This window comes from Trichechus manatus, unplaced genomic scaffold (genome assembly GCF_000243295.1).
Source record: "Trichechus manatus latirostris isolate Lorelei unplaced genomic scaffold, TriManLat1.0 scaffold00018, whole genome shotgun sequence".
NCBI classification, from domain to species: Eukaryota; Metazoa; Chordata; class Mammalia; order Sirenia; family Trichechidae; genus Trichechus; species Trichechus manatus.
This window is the reverse complement of record NW_004443954.1, coordinates 2,319,905-2,332,552: the sequence shown is the minus strand read 5'-3', so window position 1 is coordinate 2,332,552 and position 12,648 is coordinate 2,319,905.

Here is a 12,648-nt window from a genome sequence, read left to right as displayed (position 1 = left end):
ACTATTTTGAATGTCTGTGTCTCCTGGAAGAAATTATATCCCTACAAATACCCGTTATGAGCACATCTTGTGTTTCGGACAGTGAAGATCTAATAATCAATACTTTGGGCACAATGGAAGGCATACACCTGGGTTCGAGTCCCACTGTGGTCACGTTCTATAGCTGTTAATTTATGGCAAGTCAATGAACCTCCAGAACTTTGGTTTTCTCATCTGCAAAGTGATGATAGCAAAAATGGCCTCAGTTTTGATGGGAGTGAAAATGTCTTCAAAGCTACATCATGCTAAGAGAATGTAGTTGCCATAGTGATGTGCTTGTTTATGTCTAAAAAAAAACAGCTAAGAAAAGCACAAATTCTCCTCATATATACCAAGAAGATATATGGTACTGATGGTCTAAATATAATGAGGTTTTTTTGTGAGTTGTTTTTGCTGGCCTTTAGTAATTGATTGAGAAAACATAGTTGACAAAGATGAGAAAAACTAACGTGATTTTCTTTTTAGTGTTTAGTCAACTGGGAACAGAAGTATACACTCACAGTCTTTTGCAGTATGAATGAGAGGCGTGGGAGAAACTTGATTGTGCTAAGTACTTTGGGAGATTCTTTTATGCTAGTTTAGTGTGATTAGAAACCTACCTGTAATTGTTGGGAGCTCTGGTGGTGTAATGGTTAAAAGCTTGGCAGTTAACCAAAAGATCGGCAGTTTGAATTCACCAGCCACTCCTTGGAAACTCTATGGGGCAGTTCTACTCTGTCTTATAGGGTTGCTGTGAGTTGTAATCGACTCAATGGCAATGGGTTTGGTTTTTGTTTTTTTGACATTGTTGACCAGTCCATTTCAACTGTGATGTATACGGCATTTCTGGAAAGTATCAGATAGAGGTAAGATTCACTTAGCCAAGAATACAGAATGTAATTGAAATTAAGGTATCTTCCATTGGCCCCCATGGTGCTTAATGGGGGCACCCCATTGCCAGGGTCACTGTATCATAGAGGCAAGGCTTCACCAGATCTGAAGAGCTCAGTACTTGCCATTGTATTGCTCCTTCATACTATGGGCTTATATCACTATTGTGAAAGAATGTATATAACAAATTATGTGCTTCTGTTTAGGGAAACATTTTGAGCTCTTTTGGGTTTTGAAACAGGTACAAGCATCAAAAAGGCCTCATTCTCACTGGTGGGTAGAAGGATCAGAACTGGTGCCCAAGCAACCCTGGAGCAATATGTGCTTCCAGGTTCTAGCCCATTTCCCCTCGTATGTATGCATATTTCTTACAGCATGTGTTTGTGAAAATATCTGTTTGTGTGAGTTTTGTATAGATGTACCTTACTAACATGTTAAGATGTGTCACTATCAAGCTATGAGCATTAATGAAAACATTTACACTTAACATCATTTTCTTCCCATAAAAACACATTATCCATTTTTATGGATCCCAGTAGTTGACTTGAGGTTCAGTGAAAAGTATAATTTATCAACTAGACCATGAATACAGATGAGTCTCTAAATCATTTCTCAATCCTCTATGAAAATAATAGTAGGTAATGATATAGAAAATATAGAAGTAATTTCTGTTTGCGTTTGAAATCTATTTTCTTTGCTTAATGTGCAAATTAAAAATAAGACTGAGATGTCATAGTATTTTATTTATTAACAGAAAATAATTTATTTATTAACAAAAGGCAGCTTATTTGTTGATAAAAATAACTTGTTGACTTATTAACAAAAAGTAACGATAAAGATCTAACTCGGAGCTCAGATTCATCCTACTTGTTAATCTATACTGGAGCTCATGTGACACACTTTGACCTGGGACATGGACCAGGTCCCCTGAAAGTATTGAATCAGGGCAGGAACCACCCTAGGTTCATGAGGGTGCAGCCAGGGGTGCAGAGAAGGATGAGGAACAGGGCATCAAGGAGGGATAGAGATGGGTGGCATTCTCCTGACCTCTACCCCTTTACGTAGATCAATTATTTAGGATTCTTGGGTTGCTCAACAAAGAGGTCTTAAAATTTTACCTGCACTGATTCAAGCAAACAGACTAGAAAAAAGGGCTCGGACCAAATATAATGGGTGTATCCATTATCATTATAGAGAGATATTTAAATATATACTTAAAAATATATAAAACATCTCTCTGTAAGTTTACTATGTTTGGAGTTCCATACCTTGCAGGTTAGACGATGGGACGTCAATAAAGCTAATTAAATATTTCCATAAACCGCAGAACTGAAAGGGACTTGGAGGAATCATCTGCTGACATTTAAATATCTACTGTGCAAAATGGAAAGCAAGATTTGCATCCAACAATGCCACATGGTTAATCCAGCAGTTTTTATAACCGGGCACATTGTTCTTGTGCAGTAGTGCATTTTTATGAAATTAGGTGGATACTGTCAATGTTATTATCAACCTTTTTTCTCATCTTCCTTGCACTGGAGTAGCTCCATTGTAACAGATGTTTCCCTCTTTAGTGCTGAGGTAAAACTGTATGTATCTTGACTCAGGCAGGCAGCACTTGGCTTTGAAACATTAGTCTTCCATCAGGCTATTCCCTCAGTTTCAGTCATTGGCTTAAATAAGGTTGCTTCTTCCAAGCTCAACAACATGGTATCCAAACACTGTTTCTCCATTAGTCATCTGGTTCCACATTCGAAAACGCAATTCAGACTTGGAAGCAAGTGAGTATCCATGACCTTTTAGGTCTAACATGGTCTGGTGGAAAGCATATTGGAACAATGTTAGTCTCACCAACTTACTAGGCGACCTTTGACAAATTACTTGACCCCAGTGTGCTTCATTTTCCTTTCTACTTAGGCAGCAGGGAGGCAATAATATATACCTTCCTGCCCTACCTTACAGGGATTTTGTGAGGCTGAAATGAAGTAACTGTTGTTTACCTTTTATTTTGAATGTTGATGCTGAAATGTCCCTTTCTCTGCGGGTAGAAACATGGCACCAAATTTATAATAAAAATTGTTGAAAAAGGATTTAGTAGACACACAATTCATTCCACTTTTATTATCTAGAGCACATATAATCCATAAAATGATGATGTCTGTTATATTTTAAAATGGCAAAAGCAAAGGATTCGGAATTCAGACCTGGGTTGAAGTTTTTGACACAACTACTTAAAAGGTCTCAGCTTCATATCCAAAGACTTTGCCATACCTAGATTCACGTATCTGGACTCATTAATGCTCTTTCACTTCCTATTTAGCCCAGTATAAGAGACAATCTTGGCTAATATAGGAAGTAGCATTATAGCCAAAGGCAGACTCCTACGCCCAAAATTCAGTGACTCATAGACATCTGTTGGGTTCCCACATCATTCAATTTGTCTCCCTTTTTAAAAATCAGATTCAGAAAACAGGGTTACCAGTTAGGATAGCCTGTGTGTATGTGCTTTGAACCACAGCTCTACTAATCCTGACCTCCTTCTGAGTGGGTAGTGCAGTTCCCATCAGGTCTGGAGACGTGATCAAACCCAACAGGCATAGTGCCTGGCCTACAGTAGACACTCAACAGTTGTGAATGATAACAGGATCCTCCACTCTGCTTTTGTTTCTCAGTGCTCTTCACTAAGATTGAATCCTTACCCTCATAAATGAGGGGGGTGAGTCCATGACTTAGAGGATGTATCCCTTAAATGGCAATCACTTACTCATTAGCCTGTCAAAAGTTTCTAAATTCATTAAAATTGTGCAACAAATTCCACATGGAAATATCTAGTTCTAACCATTTCTATAATCCTTATTGAGACTTTCAGGTCATCTGGACACCAGTGGCCTGACCACCGGAACCTCTGAAGTAAATTTTTAAAGCCAGATCAATTATTTTGTCTCTACTCCATTTTGATTTGTGAATCTCCTACAAAGCAGAAACTCCTTCCAACCATTTAAAAGCATGTATTGAACATCCATTATGTGTTAGGCATAGTGACTGGGTGGGATTATAATGAGTTAATATTTATTTAATAGTTGCTATGAGAACTCGGCTGCTAACCAAAAGGTTGGCAGTTCGAATCAACCAGCCACACCTTGGAAACCCTATGGAGCAGTTCTACTCTGTCCTGTAGGGTGACTGTGATCCTTAAGGCTATGTGTCAACTTGACTGGGCCTTGATTCTCAGTGGTTTGGAAGTTATGATATAGTTTGGCAGTGGTATAATGTGATCATCTCCATGATGAAATTTGATATTGTGTGATCACTTCTAGGATGGGATTTGCTGTGACTAGCCAATCAGTTGAAGGGAAGTTTCCCTGGGAGTGTGGCCTGCATCCAATATAGGTGAACTTTCTGGCAAGGCTGGTGGGCTTTTGCTCGCTCTGGATCCTGCACCTGGCTTCTGTTTGTCTGACCTCTGATTCTTGGGACTTGAGCTAGCAGCCTACCTGCCATCTTGCCTGCCAATCTTGGGATTCGTTGGTCTTCACAGCCTGTGAGCCAGAGCCCTGCTGTCTGACTTGCCACTCTTGGGTTTGCCAGCCCTACAGCTACATGAATCAGGAGAAGCCTCCAGCCTGACCCATGGATTTGGGATGTTCCAGCCTCTACAACTACATGAACTATTTCCTTGATATAAATCCCTCTCTCTATATATATTTATATGCTTTACTGGTTTTGCTTCTCTGGAGAACCCAGCCTAAGAGAGTCGCTATGAGTCAGAATTGACTCAATGGCAATGGGTTTGGTTTGGTTTTGGTTTATGTATTAAGCATTGTTCTAAGCACACCTTTCATTTCACAACAACCTCCTGAGGTAGGTAGTATTTTACTATCCATTTTACAGATTAGGAAGTTGAGGCACAGAGAGGTTAAATTACTTGTTCAGGGTTACAAATCTGGTTAGCGGTAGGTCTCAAATCTGAACACAGGCAGGCTGGTTCCAGAACCTATGCGCTACTGAGACCAGGGAGAGAAGATTAGAAATTACTTCCTATAAGAGATGACGTTGGGGTGAGATTTCAAGAATGAGTATAAATGACCCAGGTAATGAATTTGGGGAAGAGCATTCCCAACCAAGACCATGTGCAGAGATACAGGGATGTGCGAGTACGTAGCTTGTTTGGGAAGTATGAGAAATTTAGCACAGAGCAAAAAATGAGGATTGAACGAGCAGTGACAGAGAAGAAAGACATTACAAGTAAAAAGAGTCATGCCAAATATCTTAGCTATTTGTATGTTATCATAATATCAATGGGGAAAGACCAAAGGAGTGACGTAGACAGTACCCACCTTAGACAAGGGCACTTTAGCAAGCCACGCATATCACAGACACACGGACAGATTTTATTAAAAGTTACATGGCCCTTCTACTAGGGTGATCAACTTTTGCCAGTTTGCCCAGAATTTTCCTGGTTTTAGCACTGAAGTCTTACATTCCAGGAATCCTTTTCTGTCTCAGGCAGACCAGGAGAATTGGCTACCCTAACTTCTGTCACTCATGCTCTGCCTCTCGGCTGGCACAATGTGACCTATAGCCCTACATACCCACTTTCATGACTAACCCCAATGAGGCTCCATAGACATGCTTCTTCACAAATTTTTTTCACACATTCTCGAAACCAAAGGTGACTGCATCTAAATGCCATGGAGAATTGTGGGTTTTGCCACTATTATTGATGTCACAACAGACAATACTTTGGCATGTGAGCAGAATTTGAGCTGCAGAAATACTTTCATAAGAGAAGAGGCAAATTTTTATTAACTCCTCAAATTCTTTCTCTCAGATCTGATCAATATAATAACTTCTTGAAACCATTTTATTGCTTTCCAGTATTGCCAATTATCCATTTTCTGGCTTCTTACTGTATTTCAATTCACGGTTTGGAGGCACTCACAAAGTAATGTGGTATATGCTATAGTGACATATAGCAACTGAGTATTATTTTACATTAATAAATTATTTCTATTACTCTTAAGATTATATAAGGAGTAAGCATGATACATCAGAAAAAAGGTGTAAGTATGATACCAAGTCTTTATAATAATGTGTGGATTTAGATATTGCTTTAAGAGAAGGTTTAAAAAATGTGATATGAGTAATAGTGATTTATATAGTAAAATTACACTATTTTGTAATATTTGCTGCAATAATATTAATTTCTCATGTGTGGCCTCACTACAGTGTTTGAACAAAGTTTTGAACCCTCTTTACTCCTACTATCCTGCAGCGTTTAAACTTTTGGAGAGTAAGCAATTTCCATTTAAAGCAACAACAAGGGAAGTAGAATTTTTAAAAAGAAGGTCAGGTTTTAATTGTGGCAAGAGGAGGAAGCTTAAGAATAGTTGGGGGCTTCTTTGCTATAGAATTGGATTCTATCTGGCTCAGGCGGAATTGTATTATATCAGGAAATTGTTGAGAGGTAAAGAGTGTGAATAATAATAAAAACAAAGCTTTTTGAGCCTTCCTATGATTCAGGCACTTCTAAGCATCCTACATGTAATGTTATCTCATTTTTAATCATCACAGGGTCAAACAACTTACCCAAAATAGTGCAGGTAGTAAGAAATAAAGCCAGGGTCCGAAGCCAGAAAGTCTGATTCCTGAGCCATCTCTTAACCACTGTAATGATGGAAAGATACAGGTTAGAAGAGAGGAGATGATAATATATTTAGAAAATTAAGGAAGTGAAAAGAAGACTGGAAGTATTTGCATTTGGGCCAGTAACACAGTACTGCAGTAGTTACCAGGCGTAGAAGGTTTACCCGATCGTTATGTTCCCCCAACAAATGGAAGTGCTGGTGTAGGAGGTACAACACATGCACATCAGAACTTGCGAGATTTAGTTTTAGTAACCATTCCCGAGGCCAACACTTCAGACAAAGATTAGGCTGGACCATGGGACATAAAATGATACTCGTAAAGAGCGTGCTTCTTAGTTCAAGTAGATACATGAGACTAAATGGGTGGCCCCTGTCCGGAGGTGAGATGAGAAGGCAGAGAGGGTCAGGAGCTGATTGACTGGACACGGGAAATCCGGGGTGGAAAGGAGGAGTGTGCCAATGCAGTATAGGGAGAGCAACTAGGGTCACATAACAGGGTGTGTATAAATTTTTGTATGAGAGACTAAACTTGAATTGTAAACTTTCACTTAAAGCACAACAAATTTAAAAAAAAAACTTACAGGAACTTTCAGCTTTTTGTAAAAACAAAGGCTTTACCTTTTCCTTCCCAGATGATGAGTTTCAGCGTTCAGACACCTTCAAAAAATTCTAGTCTAGCTGGAGAGCTAACCAAATTAGTTGACTTATCTTTCCTTCCTTAAATTACTGCCGGTTGATTTTTACGTCTTCTGATATGGCCCCAAGTTAGTTAAATCACAGAATCTCTGGGAAACTTAGTGCCCTCACTTATATAATACAAAGAAATAATGTAAACTTTGTAGCCATGAGGAAAGTTATTGGAAAACTTAAAGGCACTAAATGAATAAAAGTTGCTCTTATGAATAATGATGGCTTCCATATTTGAAGCCCCTGTGATTTATCCAGCATTTTATCAGCATTTATATATCTTATCTCATGAGATCCTCATGACAATCTTTAGACGTAACAGTACTACATAACAGTAAGTACAGTCATTTCAACCCACTGGTATAGTCAGATCTCAAAATATAGTACCCCTAACTACCTGGCTTAAATATAAACCATTTAAAGATAGATAGAAAAATATTATAAAACCCAGGACAAACCAGCGTGTAGAAATGTTAGTATGACCTAGCATTTTCAAGGCATTAACATCTCTGTCATATAGTCATTATAACACTAGTGAGTTTAATAAATAAAAGGGGGAGTGAGTCTGGTTAAATCAGAGAAAGACTGACTGATAGTCTTAAGCGTCCATTGTTTCCAATATTACTTTTTAGGCATAACCCTTCCAGTCCAAGGTAATTATGCTGCCACGCAGCAGACACATATGGAGTCCCATATTGAGTGACTATAGGTCCCACGTGGCCCAGGACATTTTTGATTTGTGGTAATGTCATGGCATCGTCTAATACATTTTACTCTCAACAGTGTCCTGGTTAGGACAATGAATTCTATGGAAACCTACTTTAAAGTTTCTCACTAAGCCAAGAGAGGCCAGCACCTGCCATTGTTTCACCAATGGTGGACCTCGCTTGCACTCCCATAGACAGTCCAGTCTCCAAGTCGGTAGAATAACGTCTGAATATGATGAAATATTTACAGAACACTTCCTGTATTGTACAATTCTTCTAGCAGGTACTTAGGGCAATTTTAATTGAGAAACAAATCAGAAGTCATAGATTACAAGGGATGGTAATTCACATGCCTATATTCTTATATGGACATGATTTAAATATTTTTATCACTCATATCAAATGCCATTACAATTAATTTTGACTATATAGTTAATGCGAGATAACCGTGTATTTAGTAACATATTTTTTTAAAAACAAAATGTTGTCCTCTATTTTTCACACTCTGAAAATTACTGTTTGACTTTAATCTTTACACTGAATGTTAAACTTTCTATTAGCGCTGTTCTTTTCAGGGTGAATTTTGTAATCTCTCTTGCCCAAGGCAATACAATTCTGATCTTGTAAAACTTGCAGTTTCATTATTTCACATGGAGCATACCATTATCTTTTTTTTTGTTATTCTGTTCTTTCCATATTTTAAAATATAATACTGACTTTTTAAAAGTGTAGCACAGAATAATTGATAGCAACAACAAAAAACATAAATATTGAATTTTGCTTGTTTATGGAAGCATCCCCAATGGAAAAGAGCCTACTCAATTCCTCATGGGAAAAGGATTAAACTACAATGACGGTTTCTATCAACATGGAAGAATTTGGATCAAATCCCTTTAGCGACATTGTTCTCTCCAAATAACGAAAAACAACAGTAGACAACTTACGAACAGCTCTGTCAGGTGAAGTAACTTGAAACTGTTGAAATGCAGCTAAATTCATAAGAAAGAGTTAAATAATATTTATTAATGTAATAATTCATACATCGATGGATTTTGGAAAACCAAATACCTTCTTTTGGAGTTTGATACACGAAGTTTTCCAGTAGAGGGCTCCACAAGATTGAATGATGTTAACACTCCTCAGACTTAAGGAGGTACCTCTAGTAGAGCCATTTTATGATTATACTCAATCATTATAATAGTATTTCTAAACTCAGCCCTCAGCATTTTCCACAATCCTCTGTAATAGACTCTTTTTTTTTTTTTTTTTTTTTTTTTTTAACTAGCCACCCAGTACTAATTACAGTGGGATCCTTGGTTTGATTTTAACACCCTCAAAGTATATGTAAAGTAGCTGGCTTCTCTGGACTCTTGTCTGATGATACAAAGCAATTTATTTTCTGAGCTGCAGGATGCATGTAGACAAAAGAAGTTGTTCCCTTGGAATGACTGTGTGAAAGCTCTTGGAACATCTTCTCCCCAGGAGTTAATCCGTTTCACATGGGGAAAGGTGATTACTTAGGAGCCATAAAGAAAGAGGACAAGCGAGAGAGCAATTCAAGATGATATGGCAAGACCTAAGCTCATAGGTTTTTCTTCACTGGTAATTTTTTCAAAAAAAATAGAGTAGATGGCAGTAGCAAGAGTAAATGTTAATGACAGTGTCACCATTTAAGAATATAACTCTCCAGCAGTTCATATCTCTACTTACAAGAAACAGAGTGGGGATGGGGAAGAGGACAATCTCCCACTTGAACCAAAGTAATCCAAAGTGTGCTGCCACCCTTATGAATTTGTTGGGAAATTTCCAATACTCTGTTTCACTTAATACTGATGATTATACAGTGCAGCTATTTACCACTTGGGTAGAATTATCTGTAAGAGATAATAAGCTGTCATATAATAAAGACGTTATTACTGACTCATGTGATTTGAACTTCTTTCCAGTTGTAGTCAAGTATTAGCTCTGCTTAATCCACTCTAGCTTGCTCTCTTGTCTTCTTTGTCCCTTGTAGTATGGATTCATTAAGAGGTGTGCTGTACTCGGGTATAACCAAACACATTTTGAGAATGGTTTTCTGGGTTTGAAGGATTAGATCCTTAGTCTCATGGGACAACTCAGTCAACTGGCACCATAAAATTCACATTCTGCATGCTAGTGTGGTATGTGGCACCTGGGTCTTAAAAGCTTGCAAGCAGCCATCTAAGATACAACTGCTGGTTTCTGCTTGTCTGGAGCAGAAGAGAAAGAAGGAAACCAAAGTCTCAGAGAAGAAATTAGTCCATAGGACTAACAGCCTACACAAGCCACAGCCTCATCTACCCTGAGACCAGCAGAACTAGATGGTACCTGGAAACCACTACCAACCGCTGTGATGAGGACCACAATAGATGGAGCAGGATAGAAAAGGAGAAGAACGCAATACAGAACTCAAATTCTTGAAAAGTCTAGACTTACTGAACAGGTTGAGACTGGAGGACTCCCTGAGACTATTGCTCTGAGATACTCTTTAAACCTTGAACCAAAACTATCCCCTGAGGTCACCATTTAGCCAAAAACCAGATTGGCACACAAAATAAAGGATATTACCCAGGATTATGGGGCTCCATTAAAAAACCAACTATATGAGACCAAAAAGTCAACAAGTATTCTAAATCAAAGATGAGAAGACAAGGCGGGCACAGAAACTAGAGTAATGGAAACAAAACAAGCAGAATTGCAGTTAGTGAGAATGTTGACACATTGTGAAAAATGTAACTAATGTCACTGAACAACTTGTGTAGAAATTGCCAAATGGAAACCTGATTTGCTGTGTAAACTTTCACCGAAAACACAAGGAAATATTTTTTTTAAAAAAGTGTGCTGTGTTCAGGCTTACACAAGCTTCCTCAGTTATGGACACTTGGCAGTTGGTCTTCAGTAAGGCTCTGTTAGTTAATAGATTAATTGTTGGCATTGCTAACCATGACTGAGTTATGGTTTGAAGCTACAGAACTCAATAAGGCAAATCGGTCCATGTGTGGAAGACAATTAAGATCTATTCCTTTGTACCACTTTTCTAATGAACCAAGTTAATAAGACAACAGAGATTACAACACAAATTAAAAGGATTCAGCAAAACAAAGCAAACTAAATCATTTCAGTGCATAAGTTTATCAACATCATTGATTGTGTTAGTTAAATTCTATAGAGCTTCTTAGTTCAACATGTAATATAAGTGTAATTTTTTTAATTTTTTATTTTTGTAGTTTAAATGAAGTTTACATTTCAAGTTAGACTCCCATACAAAAATTTATACATACATTGTTATGTGACCCCTGTTTGGTCTCCCCATACTGTGACAGCACGCTCCTCCGTTCCACCCCTGATTCCCCATGTCCATTCAGCGAGCTCCTAACCCTCTCTGCCTTCCCATCTCACCTCTGGACAGAAGCTGCCCGTTTAGTCTCATGTATCTACTTGAGCTAAGAGGCACATTCCTCATGAGTATCACTTTATGTCCCACAGTCCAGTCCAATCCCAGTCTGAAGAGTTGGCCTCGGAAATTGTTTTAGTTCTGGGCTGATAGAGAATCCAGGGGCCATGGTTTCCGGGGTTCCTCCAGTCTCAGTCAAACCATTAAGTCTGATCTTTTTACTAGAATTTGAGTTCTGCACCCTACCTTTCTGCTGCTCCATCAGGGACCCTCTGTTGTGTTCCCTGTCAGGACGGTCATTGGTGGTAGCCAGGCACCATCTTGCTCTTCTGATCTCAGGCTGATGAAGTCTCTGGTTTATGTGGCCCTTTCTGTCTCTTGGGCTACTACTTTCCTTGTGTCCATGGTGTTCTTCATTCTCCTTTACTCCAGGTGTTTGGGACCAATTGATGCATCTTAGATGGCTGCTTGCAAGCTTTTATGACCCCAGACGCCACTCACTGGAGTAGGATGCAGAACATTTTCTTAATAAGCTTTGTTATGTCAGTTGACCTAGATGTCCCCTGAAAGCATGGTCCCCAGACCCCTACCCCTGCTACTCTGTCCCTTAAAGTGTTTGATTGATTCAGGAAACTTCTTAGCTTTGGTTTAGTCCAGTTGTGCTGACTTCCCCTGTAGTGTGTGCTGTCCTTCTCTTCACCTAAGATAATACTTGTCTACTATCTAGTTAGTGAATAACCCTCTCCCTCCCTCCCCACCCTTGTAACCATCAAAGAATGTTTTCTTCTGTGTTTAAACCTTTTGCTGAGTTCTTATAATAGTGGTCTTATACAATATTTGTCCTTCTGTGACTGACTAAATTCACTCAGCATAGTGACCTCCAGTTTCCTCCATGTTATGTTTCTTGGCTTCTTCATTGTTCTTTATCATTGCGTAGTATTCCATCGTGTGGAGATACCATAATTTGTTTATCCATTTTTCTGTTGATGGGCACCTAGGTTGTTTCCATCTTTTTGCTATTGTGAACAATGTTGCAATGAACATGGGTGTGCATGTATCTATTCGTGTGACGGCTCTTGTTTCTCTAGGATATATTCCAAGGAGTTTTTTAATTACCTTTTTAATCTCTTCTTTTGTTATAGCTCTATTTAGTTGTTCTACCTCTGTTTGTGTTAGTGTATGTAGGTAGTGAGTTTCTAGAAATTTGTCCATTTCCTCTAGGTTTTCAAATTTGTTAGAGTACAATTTTTCATACTATTCTGTTATGATTCTTTTAATTTCA